Source organism: Zalophus californianus, chromosome 2 (genome assembly GCF_009762305.2).
Source record: "Zalophus californianus isolate mZalCal1 chromosome 2, mZalCal1.pri.v2, whole genome shotgun sequence".
Lineage (NCBI taxonomy): Eukaryota > Metazoa > Chordata > Mammalia > Carnivora > Otariidae > Zalophus > Zalophus californianus.
In genome coordinates this window covers 72,969,834-72,993,996 of record NC_045596.1, presented here as the reverse complement: position 1 = coordinate 72,993,996, position 24,163 = coordinate 72,969,834, and the positions used below count along the sequence as shown (strand labels likewise).

The 24,163-nt window shown below is 35.5% G+C and overlaps 1 protein-coding gene and 1 long non-coding RNA gene across 3 annotated transcripts in view; one reads left to right on the top strand and one right to left on the bottom strand.

Moving 5' to 3' along the window:
* SNCA (synuclein alpha) overlaps positions 1 to 24,163 on the top strand; it is a 145,750-nt gene that overhangs the window by 80,264 nt on the left and 41,323 nt on the right.
* LOC113925278 overlaps positions 12,051 to 24,163 on the bottom strand; it is a 40,924-nt gene continuing 28,811 nt past the window's right edge. For both annotated transcript variants that reach the window (XR_003520964.1, XR_003520965.1), the window contains one exon: positions 12,051 to 12,193. This is a non-coding gene — a long non-coding RNA (uncharacterized LOC113925278). The remainder of the gene's footprint in view (positions 12,194 to 24,163) is intronic.

Below are 24,163 nucleotides of genomic sequence, written 5' to 3'. Positions count from 1 at the left end.
CACTCTGACTCCCAGCCAGTGGGATCATACTGTTCACATGACCCTTTTAGTCCTCTGTGCGTATACCTCATACCAAGTGGACCTTAGGATAGTGACTGACTGTGCCTACCCAGGTTCATGGTGTTTGTCTGTTATTATGGTTTTATAAGGAAAGGCAACACTTCTAGGTAAAGTGGCATGAGGAAGAATAATCCACCAGACAACTGCCATCTCTTCACTTCAAATGGTTTTCTTTTGAACCTGCAGCTGGCACAAATAAAAGTCAAGTTTAAAAAGCTTGTGGTTCTTGGCAAACCACTATCTTCCTTTGCATGAAAGAGTTTAAGATCTTAAGTATTTCCTTCCTAATGGTAGTAGTTTGTATTTTCATGTTTTATTAATTATACTAAATATAATTATATTAAATATTAGCAAATAAATAAAATAGGGTTAAAAGGATAAATTAAATGGGAGATATATGTAACTATAAGTAATGAAAATGATGATAGTATGCATGTATAAAATAGCTTCTTGTAGAGAAAGGAGCTGCATTATAAATAAAAACACTTAAACACTTTTAAAAAGAGTACTGTTCAGTCGTAAGTCTGGAGACATATAAATAGACGGGTCTATAAATTGGATTGTTTCCTCTGTGTGGATCTCAGTTTTGTCTTCTTTTCTCTCATAAGAAAGAATGCCAAAGTATATAGCATGCTTTTTTTTATACATGTTTTTAAATGGATTCCTCAAAAGGTAGATTAGTGATTAAATTTTCTTACTCTAAGAGAAGATATAAAAAGTCCCAGTTAAATCAGCATTATTTATTTCCCGGGGCCCTAAATAGAGGGAGTCATTCTCAATGTAGGTTACACCCAAATTCACAAAACCAATGTGGAAGTGTAGGCAGAGAAGCTGATAAAGCTCAGTGAAGCGTTTGCCTGCTTGTTTGTGATTATACGAGTACAATTAATGTGCAACATATGTTTAAAACTTCTGTGATAAGGACTTCTTTTTTTTACATACTGCATCATAAAAAGACTAGATATCAAACAAATTAGCTGATGGAAAGGAAATGAGCGAGAACCTGAGACTAGGCACTTGAACATCACGTTTTTCACCGCAAATCTGTTTCATGCATTGCTCGCTTATGCTGAGTCTTCTTGAACTCTGATGGTTAGATAATATTCTTTTTCTGGGATAAATGTGTTTGTGCTCCCATATAGTGCTACTCGTGGACAGAACAGCATTAAACGTCAGTTATTTTCTGTGGCTTCCAAGACCTCTCTTTCATAATCATCTTTGAATATTTTAATCATTGTTAAAGTACAGCCAAAGGCCATCCATGGTAGGGCTCACATGGACAAAATTCAAAAGGAGTTTTAATTGAAGGTCATTTTAGTCCTCAGATAATGCTAATCACATTGAAAACAAACCTATCACTGAACAGAACTCCAAACAATAGAGCCATTTGCCAAATGTGATCTTAATTTTAAATGGGACTGTTGGCAGTTAAGATGAGTGTTCTGTCACACTTGAGAGCATTTGGGTCCCTGAAGATTTATATGACAGCTTAGCCGTTATCGAACCAGCTCCTCATAGATGACTTAGTAAATGTCTGTTTTTGCATCAGATAATGGCTTACAAGTTAATCTCCTCTTGCTCCCAGTTACACACACACACACACACACACACACACACACACACACACACACACACACACATCCACACATACACACCCATACCCTTTCTTCCCAAACAGCTTATAAAGTGGGAGGAAAAGACTTTGATTTCTGACTGTGAATTGATAGTGTTACACAGGCTATCTGCTCATCATCTGCTAGTCACACTAGCAGAGTTTATGGTTTCAAGATACTGGAAACAATGCATATATTAGGAAATGAGCAGTTTTCTGAAGTAGGTTTTATTGTAGTTTTTAAGTTATCTAATGTTTTTACCTCGTGCTTTATAATATTTGATAATAGAATTGACAAATTCATTTTTAAGTGAATTATTTAGAATAACTATCATAGCAAACTCCCTAGTACCTAAATTTCAAATCTTCATTCCCTGCTTTAAATAGTTTGACTATAATAGGAACCATGATCAGCTCCAACAAATTCCATGTCAGGATTCATTGCATTAAAATAGACATTGTTTTAAAGGCCATTTCTTGCCAAAGCTGTCAGTTTTGAGTCAAGTACCCCTTAAAAAGTGACCTAGAACAGTGAATTCCAACCTCTCAAAATACACACCTATTATTTTTATTTAAAGATAACATTTTTCTTTCCTGACACATTGCATTATGTATGTATTCCTTATAGTCACAGAGTTTTTATAAACCATTTCAGCATCTCTGAAATAAACATCTATGTTTTAATCTTTCTCCTTCCGTCAAAAATGTCTTATACTGCTACAAGTGTATATAGTGTGCTTAAGACACTAGGGGTGAAAAGTAATAAACCAACTTACAGTGTAAATGTGTTTGAAACTATAGGCTGACATGGCTCCAACAAGAAATAGATTCGTCCAGTCCAGAGTGCCTTAGCATCCAGATAAAAATTGTTTTTTGGCATTATATACCTGATTTTATTAAATGACCAGCTGGTTCTCTTTTTATATACACAGAATATTTCTAGGCATCTTCGTAATTGGTGCCTAAAAGATATTAGTGAGGGGCCCCCTGGGTGGCTCAGTCAGTTAAACATCTGACTTCTGCTTAGGTCATGATCTCAGGGTCCTGGGATAGAGCCCTTGAGCCCCACCTCTGGCTTCCTGCTCAGCAGGGAGTCTGCTTGTCCCTTTCCCCTCCCCCTCCCCCCTCATTAAATAAGTAAATAAGTAAATAAAAGATACTAAAGAATAAATGGCTAGCAATAAGAACAAATATCTATACAAATGTATCCTTTATTTGGGTGTAATTCACTCTCTTAAGTTGCTAATAGCCTCTAAGAATGACAGCTGCAATTAGTTGAATAAACCATTATGTTTATTATTAGAACATTAGGCCATTAATAAGCCCAAATAATTCATGAAATTTCTATCTCGTATTACTATTGTTTAGGTTATCAGATGCTGATTTCTTTAACGGTTCTTTCCAATTATTCCACTTAATTTTTTGCTTACCCATTTGCTGAACAACAAAATAAAACAGGTCAAAGAGAGAAGTGTGCTTGAAATCCTAGACAACTGCACTTAAAATGAAAATAAATGCACTATTTATAAATATAGTTATTTTTATATTGTATGTCATCTAGGCCTTTTGAAATATATTATTCTTTTAAGTTTAGATTTCTTAAAATATTCATTTAGGGTTGGATGCTTTCTAAAAAATTGCTTTCAGTTTTCCTTTGAAAATATTAAAGAATATAACTCCACATTCTACATGTACATCCAAACATTCAGTTTTAGCAATTTTGCAAACTCCCTAGAAAACTACCATTTACTCTTTTACAATGTAAAGAATATATGACAAAGACCATCTTTCAACTTTCCCTAAATACTATAAACATCTTTATTTCTTTTCTATCCCCTTTTGTCAGGAGTTCTGAAGGACTGTATTTTTATCTTAAGTTTCATAAAGGAGGTTAGGAGAAAATTAAGCTTAAATTCTTTTAAAGCTGTTATTTTCAGGAGAAATTAACATTGCATGTTTTGGGGTTATAGATGTATTGAAGATTTCAAACTATTGGTAAAATAAGGTTTCTCTTTTGTTAAATATATTTAATAATTTAAAGTTATGAAAAGTATCTAAGTGCTTATACTTTTCCCATGCTAATAATCATAAACAATCTTACCCAGTAGTCATACAGAGTATACTTTACGAAAGGTTTTTTTTTTGATATATAAAAAAATTCATATATTTGCCTTAGTGGAACTGATGGAATAAAACTATAATAACCAATATAGGCTGAGTTATTTTCTATTTGCATTTTATGATAATTATGTTTAGAACAAACCTTTAAAATCCTTCAATAATTTACTTTGCATTTGTATTTTGTGCCTTTTTACTTTCAAAATCAGTGACTTTTTAGGTCCACTGAATAATTTTTAACATGGGCTGACAAATAGTGCACTGTTTTTTGTTTTGTTTTGTTTCTTTAAATTTTTAACAGAACCGTAAAGTACACTTGCCTGAGCCCCAATTGGAGACGAAATGGATGGCTGAACTTTATCACTCTAAACCTCCCACTGTTATACAATATGGCCACACAAGTGAGCACACAAACCCGTCTGAGTCACTCTCAATGCTATAAATGTTTAAATAGTTTTCTTGAAATCTGGAAATGGAGCTGTCCACAGATGATGCCTCTTCCTTTGAATGTCATTATTATCTCCTTTACAAGTTAATTAATGCAAACTTAGATGTTACATTGGCACTTGATGAAACTGTATTGAGCCTTGTATTTTTGATTCTGTGGGTGAATAAAAACCCTTGGACAAATGAAAATCTTGAACATGTGCAGGAGTATCTACAAGGTATCAAATACATTTTTTTAAAGTTTAGAAACATTTATTATTACTTTTGAAACTTGTTAAATGTGATTTAATATAAAGTATAATTTGCTTTAACTTGATTCCAGATTAAAAAAGTATGTTTACCTATTTGTTTTAAACGGTAATCCTAGAGATTGTAACAGCAACTTGCCTGTTATATCTCAGTTAAAAATAATCTTTATCAATTATAGAACATAATAGTTTTCATTAACTAAGGTAACATTTCAAATAGGTAAGCCTAAAAAAGAAGAAAAAGTTCCCATGCTGTGTTCAGTTTCCATATAAACTTATTGGTTTCATACTGGGGTGGGGGAGGAATCTAACCACTGGCCATAAACTCTACTATAATCACTTTCCTCTCGAATGCATCCTACTAGATCCATAGGGAAGTAGGAGAGAGAAGATGGTTCATGATAGTCCATGAACATCACAGGAAAGAAGACCCTGGAAGCACATGTCCCGATAGTATCACATGTATGCCAGTGAGAGCATATTAGTATTGTCAAGTCAGTTGCAATTTTTCCACGGTTGAGAGTCAAGTGAAATGCTTAAATGTATTGAGTCATTGGACTTAGAGACTAATTACAGCTATTTTATGGCTGTACTAAAATAAAGCCAGCTAGAAAACAGACTAAATTCCCTGAGATAACAAGCCTGACTGATGACTCACCTTAAATTTGGGGAGCATCATTTGTCCTTGCTTCTTAGTTTGTCTACTTGACGCCTTGCCAGTATCCATTAAGTAGCTGTGAGGAAAGAGAAAAGTGCTATGTGGATGCATGACAAGACACGGGGATTGATTTGTGGCTTTTGATAGTTCCTGCATGCTGTTATCTGCTTTAGTATAGAAACGGATCTGCAACTGCTGATAATCGCTGGCTGTTACCATCCCAGGGGTCACTTACCTAACCCAAGTAACTTCAGATCTGACAGCCGGAGGATAAACATGATTCCCCTCCATTGCGGAACTCCATCTGCAGGGCCTGAGCCTCCCCTCGGCCTCCCAACTGATTTATTGGAATCTCCAAGGCTATCTCACATGTGCTCAAGAACAAGTCTGCTTGCTTTTATCTGCTTTGCTTCGCTTTCTGAAATCTGCTGCCCTCAAGTTACTAAGGGAGGAATCCTTCCACTGCCACCCTTGCCCCTGACCTTGCTTCCTGTGTCTTGTGATCTCAATCAAAACAATGCCTTCAGCATTTGCTGTGGTCCTCTCTCTCTTCCTTCTTAAGCTCCCTAGAGCCAGGCTGGGGAACAGACCACTGTTTCCCCTCTTGCATCTCTATACCAACACTTCCATTCTCTGGAGATCACCTCTCTTCCCTTTTATTTATTTATTTTTAACAAAGCATCATAAAATAGATACTTTGAGCACATAATGAAAATAGAAGCCCATTAACCACTTGGTTTCAGACAATCCAGTTTATGGAAAGTTTATACAGGAAGGTCCCATTTAAATTGAGATGGGAAGGGAGAGGAGGAGCTGAACATGTGATGAGAGAGAGAGAGAAAAAAAACTGGGGGTGGGGTGATGGAAATGCAGGGCAGAAGGCAAAGCAAACTTATGTGAGAAGGAGAATCTGGTGGCTTTAAAGGCATGAAAGACTAACCAGACTAGTCTGAGAGAGAGTCTAGCTAGAGCAAATCTGAGAGAGAAAGGAAGACACAGACGCTGAAGATAAGAATGATTCCAGATCATATAAGTCATAGTCAAAAGGCTTTATGGATAGACTTGTGGGAAGGCATTTAAATTTTATTCAAAGGAGATTAACATTGCTTTATTTATGTCACTTTGATTTATGACCAAAAAGGTGTAAGAAACAAGGTTTTTAAAAACAGAACAACAACAATAAAACTGGTGATGTTTTTGGTCACAGAACGCTTATATACACATTTTCACAATGTAAAAATCTTTTAATACAAATTTGAACATGCATGAGCTTATGAATATTAAGGTTTATTGGGGAATGTTGCTAAAGGTGGGATTTATTGCATGAATGAAATTTATTAGGGAGAAACATCCCAATGCTTGTTGAGTTAATGCATGCACATTTTTTTGTCTTCCTGGAATGCGGTGAGAAGAAATTGTTAAGTAATGTCTATAAAGCACTTTTCATTTCTTTGAAGAAAATAACTCTGTAGTAGAAAAATTGCAACTGGTATGTCCTGACAGCTTCCAAAGTTCTCATTCAAAAGTAAATGTGGAATCTGCTTATTTAAATGGCTCGGATTCAGCCATGTTCTCGAAAGAATTTGTTTCCATAGATTTCTCCAAAAAAAGAAGGAATCCTGAGTTTAAATTGTTAAGTATACATCTTGGAGTAGAGCTTTTTAAAATCTGACTGTATTATATTTTGAAAGAAATAAATTATACTTATAACTGTATTTCATAAAATGCTGTATACCATACTGAACAGGAATACCACTCTCTTTGTGCCTTTATAAGTCTGTCTACCTGTGCATCACAACATCCATGTGTTGAACGTCCTCCGATCTCTCCCACATGTCATAATACTAATGTTTCAGTTACAGTTGTTCATTTTACACAAGCCTCTTAAGAAACAGACCATTGACACAAAAACAGTAGATTATCAGGGCAAAATTTCATTGCCGGTTATTCTGTTTTGTTTTGTTTTTTTTTTTCAAAAAAATGTATGTTTTGTTCATACTTTTATCACAAATACAAATTTCTTTGGCTTTATGCAATAAAATCCAGTGCTTTTTTTCCTTCTCTCAAAACATCTCCTTCCTCCTCCATAAGTTTTATACTTACTCAAAAGGACTATTCCAGTATCAGATGCTATTGTCTGTGTTTCTTCCTGGAGCAAGTGTTAATTAATCTCTGTGGGTCTGCATGTAAACTGGAGGTGGGGGAGGGGGAGGACATGTAGTTGTCTAGGGAGTTGATCTCATCTCTATAGGAAAGCTGATTGATGTTCTATATAAAAAGCTTTTGAAAAAGGAAATGGAGCAGCCACTTCCCCGGGGCTTCCTCAGTAGTCAGAATCCTTCATTGCCTTAGATCCTCTGCCTTTTGCCCTGCTGGAGCCACTTCATTGGATGGCTGGCCATTGTTCTTGTTCATATTTTGGCATATTTTTACCTGTGCTCTTTGGAAAAGATGCTTGGAATAGGATACATGCTTTCTCTGAAAACACCAAAGTACATAATACATTCCAAATGGAAAGCGAAATGACAGAGAAAATATAATTTATTTTAAAAATAATTTATAGAGGGGCGCCTGGGTGGCTCAGTCAGTTAAGCGTCTGCCTTCGGCTTGGGTCACGATCCCAGAGTCCTGTGATTGAGTCCCGATTTGGGCTCCCTGCTCAGGGGGGAGCCTGCTTCTCCCTCTGCCTCTGCCTCTCCCCCTGCTTGTGCTCTCTCTCTCTCTCTCTCTCTCTGTCAAATGAATAAATAAAATCTTTAAAAAAATAAAAATAAATAAAAATAAAAATAATTTATAGAAACACCCCATGGGATATATGTTTAAAAAAAAAACCATCTAATCTTCTTGTTGAGTTTCTACTAAGTATACTGAGTAGGACTTAAAGATTTAAAAAATATTTCTTACTTTTTTATGTGTTTACTTTTAAGTATGAAAGTTTCCAAAGAATTTTACTTATCTAATTTAGGTAACAGATTGTATTACTTAGGAAGACTATAAATAAAACATTTTCTGAGTTTTTAAGTAATCTAAAATTATATGGAATGTTAAAACTAAAAGAGGAAAAAATAATTCAACAATGCTTCAGGTGAACCTAGAAATTGGCCTTTCTACAGTATATTATAGTTTCAAAAGTAAGAAAATGTCTTTCACACACAAGTAACATGGATAGGAGTAAAAGATTTTACTCAACTAATATGGGAACCAGGAAGCTGGTAAGACTGGTTGGAAGGAAAAATTTGAGGAATAAAGATTTATAGAAACAGTCAAAGGAATTCTAAAATGAATTGGCTTATAGTTGCAAAACTAGTTGATATTTTACTGATCAATGAACCTTTGGAATTATGTTTTCTACTGAACAAACATCTACAATTTAACGTAAAACTCCAAAGTGGGAACATCTGGGTGGCTCAGTCGGTTAAGCATCTGCCTTCGGCTCAGATCATGATCCCAGGGTCCTGGGTTGGAGTCCCACATCCTGGAGTCCCTGGATCGAGTCCCGCATCGGGATCCCTGCTCAGCAGGGAGTCTCATTCTCCCTCTGCCTGCTGCTCCCCCTGCTTGTGTGCATTCCCTCTCTCTCTGGCAAATAAATAAATAAATAAAATCTTAAAAAAAAAAACTTGAAGTTGTTTGGGCCCCAATCAAATAGTTAATTGCGAAGTCTAACTCAGATAGTTTCTCTCAGATAATTTAATCATTGGTAAGCCTGTTTAAAAAAAAAAAATTAAAAGACATATAGTAATCTTTTTTCTTTGTTCCCAAGCTTTATATTTCCTCATGAGCATAAGTGCTATGAAATTTTTAAATAATAGAGATATCATATAGGCCCCAAAACCCCTCCAAAAAAGGCATTCTAGTCTGTAGTGTATGTGTGTGTGTGTTTACACATGTATTTGTGTACTTGTATATTAACTAAAGAAAGCATGCTGAGAGACCTTTATTAAATGATTTGAGAGCAGATGGTATGCTCTAGAGAGAGAGAATGGGAGAATGAAACATTATTAGAAGAATCACTTGCATTGTATTGTCTTTTTTCTTTTTCTAAATTCTTTTTTTAAAAAAAGATTTTATTTATTTATTTGAGAGAGAGAATGAGAGAGAGAGAAAGAACATGAGATGGGGGGAGGGTCAGAGGGAGAAGCAGACTCCCTGCCAAGCAGGGATCCCGATGCGGGACTCAATCCCAGGACCCTGGGATCATGACCTGAGCCGAAGGCAGTCGCTTAACCAACTGAGCCACCCAGGCGCCCTCTAAATTCTTTAATAGAAGTCAGTTAGAAGAGATCAATTTCTGGGAAATGGGGCAAGATTTAAAGTCAAATCCGAAGGAAACTAGAGATTTATGAGCGGATGTTAAATGGAAAAAGTGTTTCTTCTTTGATGTTGTTTGTACTTGTGTTTGATTCATATAAAAGTTCCCACCTGTTAAACTTTAAAGGTACTGTGGAAATACACAGGGGTAGAGACTGTTAATGAATCCTACAAAAATTTTAGTGATTTCAAAGGTACAAATATTTTCTCATTTGCCTGGAACTCCAACATGAATGTAAACATTGGTAGACAGATTAAACATAAATGGCACGCTGGTGTGCGTGTATCCCTAAACACATACCCCCACATATCCAGGCATGCCTTGAGAGGCTATGTGGCCTGGTAGTTGAGAGCATAGCTTCCAGACCCAACATTCCTGGTTCCACTTCCTATAAGCTGACTGAATTGGGGAAAATTAGTTAATGTTTGTAGAGTGGACCTCCTCTTAGTACCTACATCCTAAGGTTATGGGAAATCACCCAATGAGTATCTAACAAGTAGTAAATCTTCAAAAAAATATTAGCTACCTTTATTATCTATAATTCTATTTCATTCTATAAGTTTCATTCTATAATCAAGACACTTTAAATTTAAACATTGGTTATATTCATTCATTTTTTGTAATTCTGAAAGATGACTTTTTTTTTTTTCATTATCAAGTACTTTACAATTGATGCATTCCTTCTTCATCCAGAATCCTAAGCTGAGGTGGGAGTCCCATTGATAATACCAGGAATAGAAAATGGACTATCTGTAATTGGATTTGGGGGGCTCCTTCTGCAGGGGAGTAAGGGCAAAGGGGTAGAGACCACTCTCATTGATTTGGATGATATTGTCACTGGGATCAAGGCTTTTCTAGAAACGTGTGCTCTCAGAAAAGCCAACCACATTTATATTTCCCCCAGAGAAAAAAATTCTTTTCTCAGAGAAAGGAAACTTACTAGTCAATGCATATGTAAAATTTTGCAATAGCAAATAAAAAACGAAGAGTCACTTTTAATCTTTACAAATCATCCAAAGAGCTTATTTTTAAAATTCAAATTCTTGTTGAATTTGTTCAGTAATTAGCGCTCAAAGCTTGGGAATCTGCATTTATAATGAGTACCTCAGGTGACAGGCATGCATATTGACCTTAATGTACTATAAGTACTTACACATAAAAAGGAAATGAATTAAAATATTAAATTTAGTGTAAGCACTTAATATCAAACAATATATATTTTTACCTATCTTACAATTAATGAATCCTACAAAAATTTTAGTGATTTCAAAGGTACAAATATTTTTGTACAAAGATATTTATCATATCTTTATGGGGCAATAGTATCTTTTTTTTACTTGGATCTGAATCCTAATTTCTGCTATAAATCACCAAGGGATTCCTATTTTACACAATTTAATTGAGTTATTTTTTTAATAACTCTTAATTTTCTGTTTTCTCCACTGGTGTCCTTATATATATTTATTCAGTTTCATATTTTTTTACTTGGCATTATTTGCTAGGCACTGGGCAAAGAACTGTAGAAGATAAAGATGAAAATATGATTTTATCCCTGCTCTGAGGAACTTACTCCCCAGCAAAGGACTCTGGCCTACACCAATAATCTCATGATAGTTTATGCTGAACTAGATCCACAGGGAAAGTGTTTAGCAAGGCACATAGCAAAGAGAGATTGGCTCTGACAGAGGATATCATGGAAAAACTTATAGAAGTACAGTTAATCAATGATTATTTGCAAACTATTTACTAGGTGCATATGCTGTTCTAGGATCTAAGGATACGGGGATGATGAAGATTTTAGGTCTCTCCTCTTAGATCCCTTCTCTTCTACTTGGCATGAGAGCTGGTCTTAGAAAAAGGCAATTAAGGAAATTGGCAAGGAAACTGAAGAAGTTCTTATCACTCAGTTTGCTTGCTTTTGTTTGCATTTTTATTTTAACACAGCACAATGTAATAAGACATAATCCAAAGTCTAGGGCCAGCTTTGGTTGGCATTCCTGTAACCGAGAGCCAGGTTCTCTGATCACTACATTAACCCCGGAAAGGCCCCCAAAGGTAGTTTTATACTGCTCTTAGGCTAATGAATCATCAGTTTGCTTCTTGTCTCACTAAGCTTTCACATCTTAAGGTGGTGATCTAGTGTAAATATCACTTTAGCACCTTGATCACAAGCACCTGATTCATATTTCTTTACTAGCTCAGGTGAAATCAGATTAGATAAGTACATTATAGGTTATGAAATATGTGTGAAATTCATAATGACCTCCTTTTAAAAATGTGCAGAAATAAGATTGAGGTACATTCCAGAGACCTTTTTGAGAATATCTGTATATCAGAAAATGTGGCTGAGAAGCAATCTTTTTCTTAATGTATTTTTTTTCTGGAAATGAAGATCTAAAAATACTTAAAGATGCAGAACAGTAACCTGTCTCCAGTGATTGTCTCTTAATTAATGTGGTGATTTGTGTGGAGAAAAGGGACAATTGCAAGAGTCCCTTAATAATTATCTAGCCAAGGGCTTCAGATAATTACAGCCAGAAGACTTTCAAGACACAAAACACTCTGCAAAATTTGACCTCTCATTTGATTCAGGCATTTTATTTTAAAAGTCTTGTCTTTCATCTTGATGCTTATGCTTCATAAAGTCAGCTAATGTCAGACGGATCCTTGGAAGTAACAACATTACTCAAGTCACAGCTGGAGGATTGCAAGATAGTAAACCAGGCTTTAAAAAAACCCTGTAGAGAGAATAAGAAGACTTAATGAAAAGAAAATCAAGTAATGATTGGGTAGGAATAGGGAAACGTGGAGTGGAATAATAAAACATATTCAAAATAAGAAGTATTAACTCTTGGCAAAGAAAAAAATAGTATCAGAGTATCAGACAATGATATGTTCCATTTGTATAGCTGATCATTAATTAGTGGTCTTGCTGTGGGAAACATTAGAGAAAATGCTGAACCATCACATTCATGAATATTAAATCCGCCCATTAGCAAAACTTCCTTTTTGCTTAATTTCACAATTGATAGTCCAAATAATATTCAGTTTTTCCCCATTGCAATTAAAAAAATCTTGTCTTTGGATGAGTTTATGGACTTTAAAAATTCAGTCAGAAACTGCATAACCACATTTTGTTTTTGTTAAAAGTCAGCTTGCCTTCATGATCTCTCTAAATCTTTGAAAAGTCTTTCATCAGCCCTCTCTCTAACTTGAATAATGGCAGTGTTTTCTGAAAAATGATGAACTCTCTCCTTGTTGTGCCTCAAGATACAGAGTATATAAACCATCCTTAGAGACTGAGCTCTCAATTCCGAGTTGTCCTTTGCGATACCAAGCAAGGACACTGCTTTGTATTAAGTGGCCATGATATTAAGTGTAGCTAGAGGCAAAACTACATTTTCTAAACACCTTATATTCTTTTTAAAATGACTGACATGTAAATTAGATTATAAGTAGACAAATGCATGGATGTTATATTTTCAGCTTCCTATCTTTTTTTTCCCTGAGTTATTTCCCTATTTTAGCAGCCTTCGCTCTCAGGTGCCTTGCACTCCTCAGTGGTGTGTGTTCACACTAACCAAAGCAGTTGTCTTACCTGCCAGAAATAGCTGTGACATTTAGAGAGAGGACCAGAGGAGAGAGCAGGCCTTAACAGCCAAGGCTGAAGAGCTAATAGTGAAATTGGGACATCAGTCACACAGAGATTTAGGGATAATGAATGTACAGCTCCATCTTCAAAAATTTTATGGAAATGATTTCTGTTCTAAATATGATTAAAACTAACCCATGTTAATTCTGTTTATTGATTTAGTAACTCATTCAATATATATTGTGCTATGCTATGAAGATAATAAAACTGAAAGTCTAAAATTTCACATTTAGACACTCACTCAATACTTGTTCTGTAACACCTGCATGTGTATATGTGTTTGAACGTCTTATTTTACAGGTATGCAGATGAAATACAGATTGGATAACTTGTCAAATTATAGTGATTTATCAGTAGTACCTTGAAAGTAGCTTCAGGTTTTTAACTGATGATTCTCTATTATATCATGCTGCCTTTTTCCTGAAATAAGATGTTTGTATCTTTCTTTTTTTTAATTTTTTTTATGTTAGTCACCATACAGTACATCATTAGTTTTTGATGTAGTGTTCCATGATTCATTGTTTGCACATAACACCCAGTGCTCCATTCAATACGTGCCCTCTTTAATACACATTTGATCATTGTGGGTTTTCACACTTGCTTCAAAGAACTCTCTGAATTCCTTTGATGTGCCTAAGTCCCCGGTCCTGGGGGAGAGGGAATGATGGAACCACTTTTATCCATTTCCACAGAGATTGTAAAAAATTTCTTGTGAAGAAATAGTATTTTATATTTAATCATGCTTTGATGATGAGGAGGAGGGTGATGATGATGATGATACAGAGGTTTAAAATGATTGGATTGTCAAACTCGGGCAGGAATTGTTATGCTGTATTAACGCTTAGAGAAGCACCAACCTTCTGTTTTCTGAACATAAGCACATGAGAGCTCCAACACAGTCTTACCACCTGGTTTTTGTTTTGTTTTGTTTGGAACATTCAGTGGCTGTCCATTTGCCTGAGGAAACTCAACAGAGGCAAACATTCTTTCCAGGTTAAACTTGCTGAAAGTAAATTGTGTGTACTGGCTCTTCTGCTCTAGTGAACTTTCTAATAAAATAATCTTTGTGTTGCTTACATCTTGGTTTCCACAGAGATGGGACGCATAGATACTCCACACCGAATTATGGTTTGAGTTGTGAAAAATGGGACAGGAGTTCTGCAGATGAAAAAAAGAATGCCAATCCTGGAAAAGTTAGGGCTAGAGAAGATGAAATAGTTTCCCAGACTTAAATTCCAGAGATATCAAAATTAAAGTAAGAGGAATCAAAAATGAAGGTAAACTAAGCAATAAAAATTCGTGTAGGAATGTGCAAAATATAATAGTCATTCAGAATAATTAAATATAGATTTATATTGAATTATTTTTAACCTCAAAGATCAAATTTCATTTCTTCCAACTCACTTTAAAACACATTATGCACAGTCTCCTTTGTATAGCAAAGTGACTTTTTTCTTGTTTCCAAATGCTTGGAATTATTTTTAAAAATACTGTATGATTTAGGAATTTGGGTGAATAGAAAGTGGTTTTGTATATAAATATAGTGTGTGTACATATCTATATCTATCTACCTATGCTTTAGACTTGGCTTTTAGTTAATGTAACAAACTGGGCCATCCAAATGATTTGTTTACACACTAGCTGTGATGCCCAGAAAGTCACCCTATGACAAAAAACTGGCAGTACAATTCTTTTTTTTTTTTAATTTTTAACTTAAATTCAAGATAGTTAACATATTATTAGTTTCAGAGGTAGAATTTTAGTGATCCATCAGTTGCATACAACACCCAGTGCTCATTACATCAATTGCCCTCAATGCCCATCACCCAGTTACCCCATCCCCCCACCCGCCTCCCCTTCAGCCACCCTCAGTTTGTTTCCTATAATTAAGAGTCTCTTATGGTTTGCCTCCCTCTCTGTTTTTATCTTACTTTATTTTTCCTTCCTTTCCCCTATGTTCATCTGTTTTGTTTCTTAAATTCAACATATAAGTGAAATCCTATGGCATTTATCTTTCTCTGACTGACTTATTTTGCTTAGCATAATACCCTGCAGTTCCAAACATGTCATTGCAAATGGCAAGGTTTCATTCTTTTTGATGGCTGGGTAGTATTCCCTTGTATATACATGCATCTTCTTTATCCATTCATCTGCTGATGGACATCTGGGCTCTTTCCATAGTTTGGCAATTATAGACATTGCTGCTATAAACATTGGGGGGAGATACTACATTTGTATCCTTTGGGTAAATACCCAGTAGTGCATTTGCTGGGTCATAAGGTAGCCCTATTTTTAACTTTTTGAAGAACCTCCATACTGCTTTCCAGAGTGGCTGCCCCAGCTTGCATTCCCACCAACCACATAGGAGGGTTCCCCTTTCTCTGCATCCTTGCCAACATTTGTTGTTTTCTGACTTGTTAATTTTAGCCATTCTGACTTCTGTGAGGTGGTATCTCATTGTGGTTTTGATTTGGATTTCCCTGATGATGACTGACGTTGAGCATTTTTTCATGTGTCTTTTGGCCATTTGGATGTCTTCTTTGGAGAAATGTCTGTTCATGTCTTCTGTGACTTTAGGCAAAAATGCAATCTGACATATATGCTTATCATCAATAAAATGGGATGATTAACCACAAGATTATTCAATAAATAAATATAAATTCCTTCCCCTGCCTTTTCCACCCTTAAATTTTCCATCTTTATGATTTCATTGCCTATCTTACTGCAAAAATAGAGACCATATGTTTCAGGCTTCTTTTGGTTCTCTTGTTTCCACCTGGAAGTATCATTGCATGTTAATGTGTCCTGCCTCTTCTAATGTAAACACTCCCTGTGTTCTTGACCCCATCCTTTTCTCTCTCTTTTGAGATTTTACATTATCAATCAACGCCTCTGTCTTGTGAAACTCTATTCCTATTAGAATCATTAATGAGTCTCTCCATTTCTTCAAAAAGAAAAACAAAACGACAGAACAAAAACAAAAAGACTAGTATTAATATAGTCTTATCTTCTAAGGCTTTTCCCTTACAAATCCCATTGCCCTAAAAATTAATTGTCCCAACAACTTTCTCTACTCATCACTTATCAATTATGTCTACCATCCTGGCTTCCAGTGGCCCTGTTCATTCCTTTATTCCCTGAAATCCGACTTATTCATCTTTTCTGGATTCTTCAGCAAACTTAAATATTTAATAAATATATGTATCCCCCATGCATAAAAGACTGAGTACTGGGACACCTGGGTGGCTCAGTTGGTTAAGCATCTGCCTTCGGCGCAGGTCATGATCTCGGGGTCCTGGGATCAAGTCCCGAGTTGGGCTCCTTGCTCAGCGGGGAGCCTGCTGCTCCCCCTGCTTGTGCTCCCTCTCTCTCTCTCTGACAAATAAGTAAATAAAATCTTTAAAAAAAAAAAGATCGAGTACTAAAAGAGCACATGTGTACTTCTCTTATTTTCTCTTTTCAGTTCTTGAAACTGCCAGTGATAGTACCAGTGTGTTAGAAAAACAGCTTTTTCATTTAGCTTTTAAAACATTATTTCCCATTTGCTTTTCCTTCTTTTTCCTACTTTCCCTCCTAGCTACAAAATTTCTTCAGGTGATACCATAATGCTTTCTTTCACTTGTCTCTTTTTCTCTTAATTTTGGGGACTCTGATGACTTCTTCAAATAGCTCTGTGGAGTAATATTCAAATATATATCCAAAGTTTCAACTCTAATCTCATATTTTCAACATATATTTATGGAGGCACCTCAGACTCAATAAGAAATGACTGGCACTACAATTTATTTTGCCCTCTTTTTCTCTATCACAACTGCTAATAGTCCCCATCTTCCTAGTTATACTCAAAACCTTACTGTTTTTATCCCTTGTCCTTGTGTTAATCTGCCTACATTTGAGCACTGTGGGGAGCTTAAGAGTCTCACATTTCTGTACATTTTGGAAGCAGGCATTAACTGCTTTTTGAGACTGTATTTCAAGGATTTTTATAGAGGGAAAAGCCTTAGAAGATAAAAGTAGTTTCTTTGTCTAAAGCAAAGGGCAAGTGTGCTGATAGCCTTGGTTAGAGATAATGTCTCATTCTGGAGCAAAGGAAAGACAGGTTTACTGCCTATTATAAAAGATTCATGTTCCTTAAATCCTGGATTCCTCTTCTGTAATGCAATCGGCTGGCTGTGTAGGTATCACCTGCACTTCCCTATGGGAATTAGGGCTTAGAGAATCACCTCAAGAAAATGATGATACTCTGGCTACTTCTGTAGCCATTACTCTGATGGGTAATAAAGGCATTCATTCACCTCTGACCCAGGACTCTTATGTTTTTAGCCAGTATCTGTAAAACTGTGGCAGACTAACTCATTAGCTTGCAAGTAGGATAAAATCTCAGACTTATCACAGGTCTTAAACATCAGTTGCTAAATCCTGTCCATTAAACTTCTACATCTCACCAAGGCAATCTCTTTGCTCCATTTGCATTCCCATTCCTCTAGTCACCTGACCACTTCTCTCCAGGTTATTGCTATAGCTAATCTACTTCATGATCCTTCCACTGAATAATAATTTCCATTAGTTGAGTAGGTTGATATTGGCTAAGATTGTATATGTGATAACAATATAACACAAAATGTATGGAAGCTCTATCTTTGAATTAGACTATCAGAAATAATATTTTCTGCTTCATAACTTATAATTTGGAGGCATTTATTGATAAATAATATAAAAATTATCATTAGCTGCTCAGTTCTTTGTACAACACAGTGTTAATTTTACATTTGCCTCCCCAAATCTTATATATAATCCCTTAAATATAAATATATTGCACATTTTGGGAAGCAAGTCATGGTGTTACCAGTTGGGACATATTATCATAAATACTAATGTTACACTATTGGTATTTGCCATTTCTAAGACCTCTGTACTCTGTATTCTTTCCCCATGAGTGTCTCTTATGGCAAGGTTATAATTGACTGATATAGCAGTCTAGAGTTTCACAGGCACAGTACTAAGCCTTTTGTGAGGTTGATCCAAGAGTCTACAAAAAAATGGTCATAATATATATCTTGTTTTGCTTCAATTATGAGAAGCCAGTTTTGCAAGGATAGAAGGTGCTTCTTTACCAGCATTATAAACATGAAGAAAAGTACATTCATCTTTAAGTATGGGTGCTGTGAATATTTCTCACCCTTGGTATGGTCTAAATAAAATACTACTTCTACTTGTAAGTCTTCAGTTAAAAACAGTGAGGACACTGTACAGCATTTGCACTGATAGGTAAAAAGCAAGTGCTATAGAGCTATTTCACTTGGATGTACTCAGAACATAGCAAGGCCTGTCTATCACTTAGTACTAAAAGTTTTCGGCTGCATTTCTAAGCAACTGAGAGGGAACAAAAAGGGGGACTTGTGAACCAATTTGAGAAAGGCAAAATACTGACAATAGTCAAATGTAGCTAGTCAATGAAAAAGGCAAAAGCTTCCATTCTTAAAATAATTATTTGTTTGTTTCAATCTTTCCCCCAAAAAAAGCTTTATAAAAATTAGCAGGAAAATGAAAATATAACAACAGCAGCAGGTAATATGTTTTGAGACAATATAGGATATACATTTATTGGAATAGTTAGATCACAAAAAAAAATGCTTAAGACATCTAGAGATGCTTAGTAAATATTTGTATTATTTTGACTGTGTGCTGGTCATTATAGGCTATTTTATGTATATCATTTCACTTAATACAACAACAGTCTGATAAAGGTTTTATTACCACCATTTTCCAGTTGAGACCTCTGCATTGCTCAAAATCTCACAGATACCATCTGCCACTAGGTCAATCAGCCACCAAATCCCATTCTCTTAAAAGCATGTTTTTTCCTTATCTTCTCAACAACAAATAGTGCATACAGTTGTTGGAGGGAGGAGACTATGACACAGAGTATTTAGAGTGATTGTGTAACCACACTTCTAGTTCCTCAAGAATAATAGGATTAGGAATTATCCTCAATATATAGTTTTCCAACACACACACACACACACACACACACACGTGTACCAACACCACCTTCTCCTTACAACCATAGAGACACTTGCAGCATCTCAAATACAGAATATTTTGTATGTTCTTTGTTTTTCTCTCATATTTTATACAAAAATTGAGGAGTTTCCACTCAATAAAAAAACAGATATAAACTAATCAAAGAAAGGAAAATGGTTGGGGAACCTGGGTGGTGCAGTTGGTTAAGTGTCCAACACTTGGTTTTGGCTCAGGTCTGATCTCAAGGTTGTGAAATTGAGCCCCTCATGGGACACCATGCCTAGTGTGGAGTCTGAGTTTCTCTATCCCTCTACCCTTCCACCCATCTCTGTCTCTCTTTCTCTCTAAAATAAATAAATCTTTAAAAAACAAAAGGAGAATAGTTGACAAATTAAATACAGAATCTGCTTGAGATTCTCCCTCTCCCTCTACCCCTCCCCTCACTCTCGCATTCTCTTTCTCTCTCTAAAATAAATCTAAAAAGAAAAAAAAAGGATTGAGGAAAAAGCTCAAGTGATGATATTGCAAAGCATTCTAAAAAACTGTAGTTTCTGTGCCACATATTTGGGAGGAAATGAACAATTTATTTCTGACAGTTTTATCATCTTTATTTGGTTAGAAGACACTAATGAAAAGGTCTAAACCAGAAAAATGCTATTCATTAAATTCATAATAAGCTATCTTTTTCTTTAAGAAAAAATTAATTAGCTTAGTGTTTGCAGATTTAATAAACATATGATAAAAAATACATTCTGTCTATGTAAGACATAGATGTAATAGCTGAGTGCCTTGGGAACCAGACTGCCTATCTCTGTTCATTCATTGGTAAAATAGAGATAATAGTAGTAACTTTCTCATAGGGTTGTTTTTTAAGATCAAATAATGCTTGTGAAACTCCTGGAACAGTACCAAATAGAGATAAGCCCTAAATAAACCTTAGTTGTAGGATGGAAAATTAATCATTTTAATATTTTATTTCAGTCACCTCCTAAGGATACACCCAGGCTATTACCTTTCTTGATAATCTTTTAAGTAGATTTCCTTTTATCTTAGATCTCTTGAGACATGGATAGAGGTTTTCAGAGAAAACTCTTTCCACGTAACCAAAAGAAAGTAACAATCACAATTGTGACAAAGCTTAACAATGAGAGTATTTTCAGGGTAGAATAATTGCAAAACCTACAGAAAGTGACTACTGTGGCCTGTAGGGCATCATTCCTGAGCCCCTTCTGTCTGTCAGAGATGCTAAACAAAGATATTCCAACTTGAAGGCTGAGATCCACTTGAAGAGTTTTCCTTCCAGATCTTCAGAGCCTTTCACATGTGATTGACATCTGTTCACAGTAGCGAGGAGACTCCTGGACCCTCAGGTATCAACATGCATCTGACTACATGTACTGCGTTCCTGCTCTGGCTTTCTTAGAGCCTTTTCCTCATCTTACTTTCTTAGACAAAGAAGACACATCTTCATCTTGCTCTTTAAGATTCTCCTCCTAGATTTCATGTCCACTGATCTTGAAGCTACTGTCTTCACTCTCTGCTTCAGAGCCTTATTAAGTCCTAGCCACCCTCTGGTGTACAAACATTTTATTTTGCCTGACATATTTTCTCCCAGTCAGATACTAAGACCAGTTTCCCACCTAGTTTTGAAAGCAAACACCTAGGCCTTGGATCAATAAGATTTTGATGGCAGATTTCCTCTTTCTGGGAGCCTTTTAGCATTCCTAAGACACCTAAAATACAGAAGCAGACCCTGATCTCTGACACTTACCCTCACTGATTCTGTACCCAGGTCCTAGTTTTAAGACTTGCTGCCATTATATCAATGAATTTGCAAAGATGAAACGACTGGCTGGTTCTGAGCTCAACACAAGGGTAGATCTTTTTTTCAGGTTGACCCACTTTTACTTTGATGTCTCATTCAGTCACTACCCCAGGGACAGGTCTGCAAAAATCCTATCTATGCAAACTTAAAATAATAAGTAAATTTAAATATATATTTATTTACTTATATATAGTATATATATATATATATACACACTAGTTATGTATATTTATATATATTTATATATATGTATATATAGTATGTATAGTATAATGGAAGAAGAAGATTCATTTTTAGAGAGGAAAACAAAAGATAGTTTATTCCCAGACTTCCCATTGTATATTAGTGTTTAGAACTAGGTCTATAACCAAGTTGCAGGGAAAAAGGCTGGCAAGGTTGCTCTGTTGTGAAGTCTTATTAGGTGAGTCAGCTAATTACATGGCACTATCATAAATATGGCAGTCACTGAGCTGCTAGTTAATGCTTACAAGAAGAATAACGTTTTAAGATAGAATACTACCACTTGGCTATATTATGGAAATTTCTTCTAAAAATTGATTTCATACTGATTCCTGATTTATAGACCAGTTATTTTGTAATTTATGGTTGAATGTATTTAAAACTGGGTTCAGGGATAATAGATAAATAACATCCAAAAAATAACCTCCAAATAGATTTAATGTATTTACTTTCTCCTTCATTTTAAACCTTATAAAAACAAATTAATTTTAATTGTATCTGTTCCCTTTATCTTTCTCTCTCTCTGAGGGGGATTGTCAAAACTAAAGAAATAGGGCAAATGGCAAGAAAATAAGTAGTATGTTAATTAATTATCCAAAATAGGGTATAAATAGCTTCTAAATACATATTTCTATGGAAGACTGGTTTCTCTAAAAGTATGATTGAATTAAAATACATTTGCATTTTTAATTTGAAAAGATTCCCCTGTAGGTATGAACTATGTATAATAGTGTAATGTTTTTACTATAGATTTATGGTGTTCATCAATTTGACTATTCCCAAGTGATCCAGATGGTTGATGACATAATAATCTGTAAATTTGCTGAGACACAATCTGAGTTGGTGTATAACACATGAAGAGCATAGGCTGCTTTGCCAGTAAGAAAGCCTAGCAGATGACCAGGAACTGTATCTTTACTCAGCCTTGTTTTGCTAGGTTTTGTTTATTGTAGCATATGCAATTTATGATGAAAATTGTGTGCTGTAGTTGCACTTTTTAGTTAAGAGAATCAGGATGGTCTCGGGAGGTAGCCCCAGATGTAATCAGTGGTCTAGTATAATGTATGTCATATGTGTGTGTTTTCCCATATCCTAAAGCTTGTCTTATACAAGTGAGCAGTAAATGTTGATAGAAAAATTATGGACTAGGACATCTAAAACACAATAGGATACTATAGTATCAAAACTTCATTTTTTAGTTTTTCAATAAAATAAATGGTACTTAACACTGTCTACACACATTTCCTTTACTCCCCTTTTTAAAATTGGGAGTATATGATATACACATTAGTTTAAAAGTCTATGTTATTTTCACTGGAACAGGATTTCTAAGCTTGATTCCATATCGGAAACATTGGATTCTTTAAGATGAGTGCTAAGTTCAACCATTTTTCTCTCTTAAATTGGAGTTCTTTGTTTAGTTTCTTAATCGCTAGGGTTACTATCTCCTCTATCCCGAGGGTTTGATCTGTTGAGTTATTTGGGGTTGATTAACATTGTTTGACAATGCAGCAAAATATTTCCACCCAAAATATCCTTCAGTGTAAAAACAGTGGGGAAAATGTTTAAGGCATAGATGCCTGGTAGTGGATGAAGGCATGTTATTATAAATATCATCATGTATTGCTTCTCAGAGTCTTTAGAACACCCTGTACCTTTGCCAACAGTTTTTTTATAGATTTCAAAATGAAAGATTTTCAAAAAACATGTATTCACACTGATAGCAAGTACATTGCTATACTCTAAACCAAATAATGCCACAGAGTTTACAAACAGTTGATGATGTTGAGTAATAATTTCCTAGGAACCTGGGGCGCCTCGGTGGCTCAGTAGTTAAGCGTCTGCCTTCGGCTCAGGTCATGATCCCAGGGTCCTGGGATCGAGCCCCACAATGAGCTCCCTGATCAGCGGGGAGCCTGCTTCTCCCTCTCTCACTCCCCCGCTTGTGTTCCCTCTCTCGCATTCTCTGCCAAATAAATAAAATAAAATCTTAAAAAAAAATTCCCTAGGAACATATAAAATATTCACAGGGCCCTAGAAACCTACATTTTTAACAAGGACCCCTAGTGATTGTTAAGTCTTGCTTAAGAGGGTGGCTTGGGGAAGTAATTTTTATCTCCATTGTGCATTAGAATAAATATACAATAAAATTAAAAGTCATGCAACTAAACAGAAATAATTTTGTTATATAAATGATTAATTTACATTTGTTAAAAGATAAACTGAGGCATATTAAAATTTTTAAGAGTTTATTTGAGCAAAAATTTGATTCAAATCCAGAATCATCCAGCCTAGCAGATAGAAAGGAGCTCGAGATTGTGTACAAAAATCCAAGACTTTTAGGCAAAAGGGAGTGGGAACAAGTAAGTTATACTTATGCAAAAAAGCAGATTGGTTATGACAAGGTTACTTTCCTTTAGGCGATCATGGGTTATCTATCAGGCAGTTAACCTAACTAGTGCTGATCTGGAGATTCCTGACAGACTTGAAGATTCCATCTCTATGAAAGCTGAAACTGTAATTGAGTGAAGTCTTTGTTTGATTATGTGGGGCTTAGCCTAAATGACTCCGGTTTGGGCCTGTCTTGTTGTTTTGCCTTTTTTTTTTTTTTAAACAATTTCTCCCTTTTGATCAGGATCGCAGCCTAATTAAGAGACTTGATAAAAAATTGAAGGCATTAGCACTACTCCCAGTTATCACTCTGGAGCTCTCATGGTTTTTGTTGAATCTCTTCATAGTATTCACAGGTCACGATGTCAGGTTCACATTTTTTAAGTTGGTCATTCTCTTTGTTCCTTTTATGATGTTCTTTCTATTCTTAGGGAGGTCATTTGCCTGGTGGTTAGCAGCTGTGAATATGCATTTAAATCATTTGAGAGAATACAGTGCCCTGGAGAGACTACTATGATTATTATGGGCAGGATCATTCCCAATGTGTGGAGTGCACTTTAAAGCCATGGACCATGA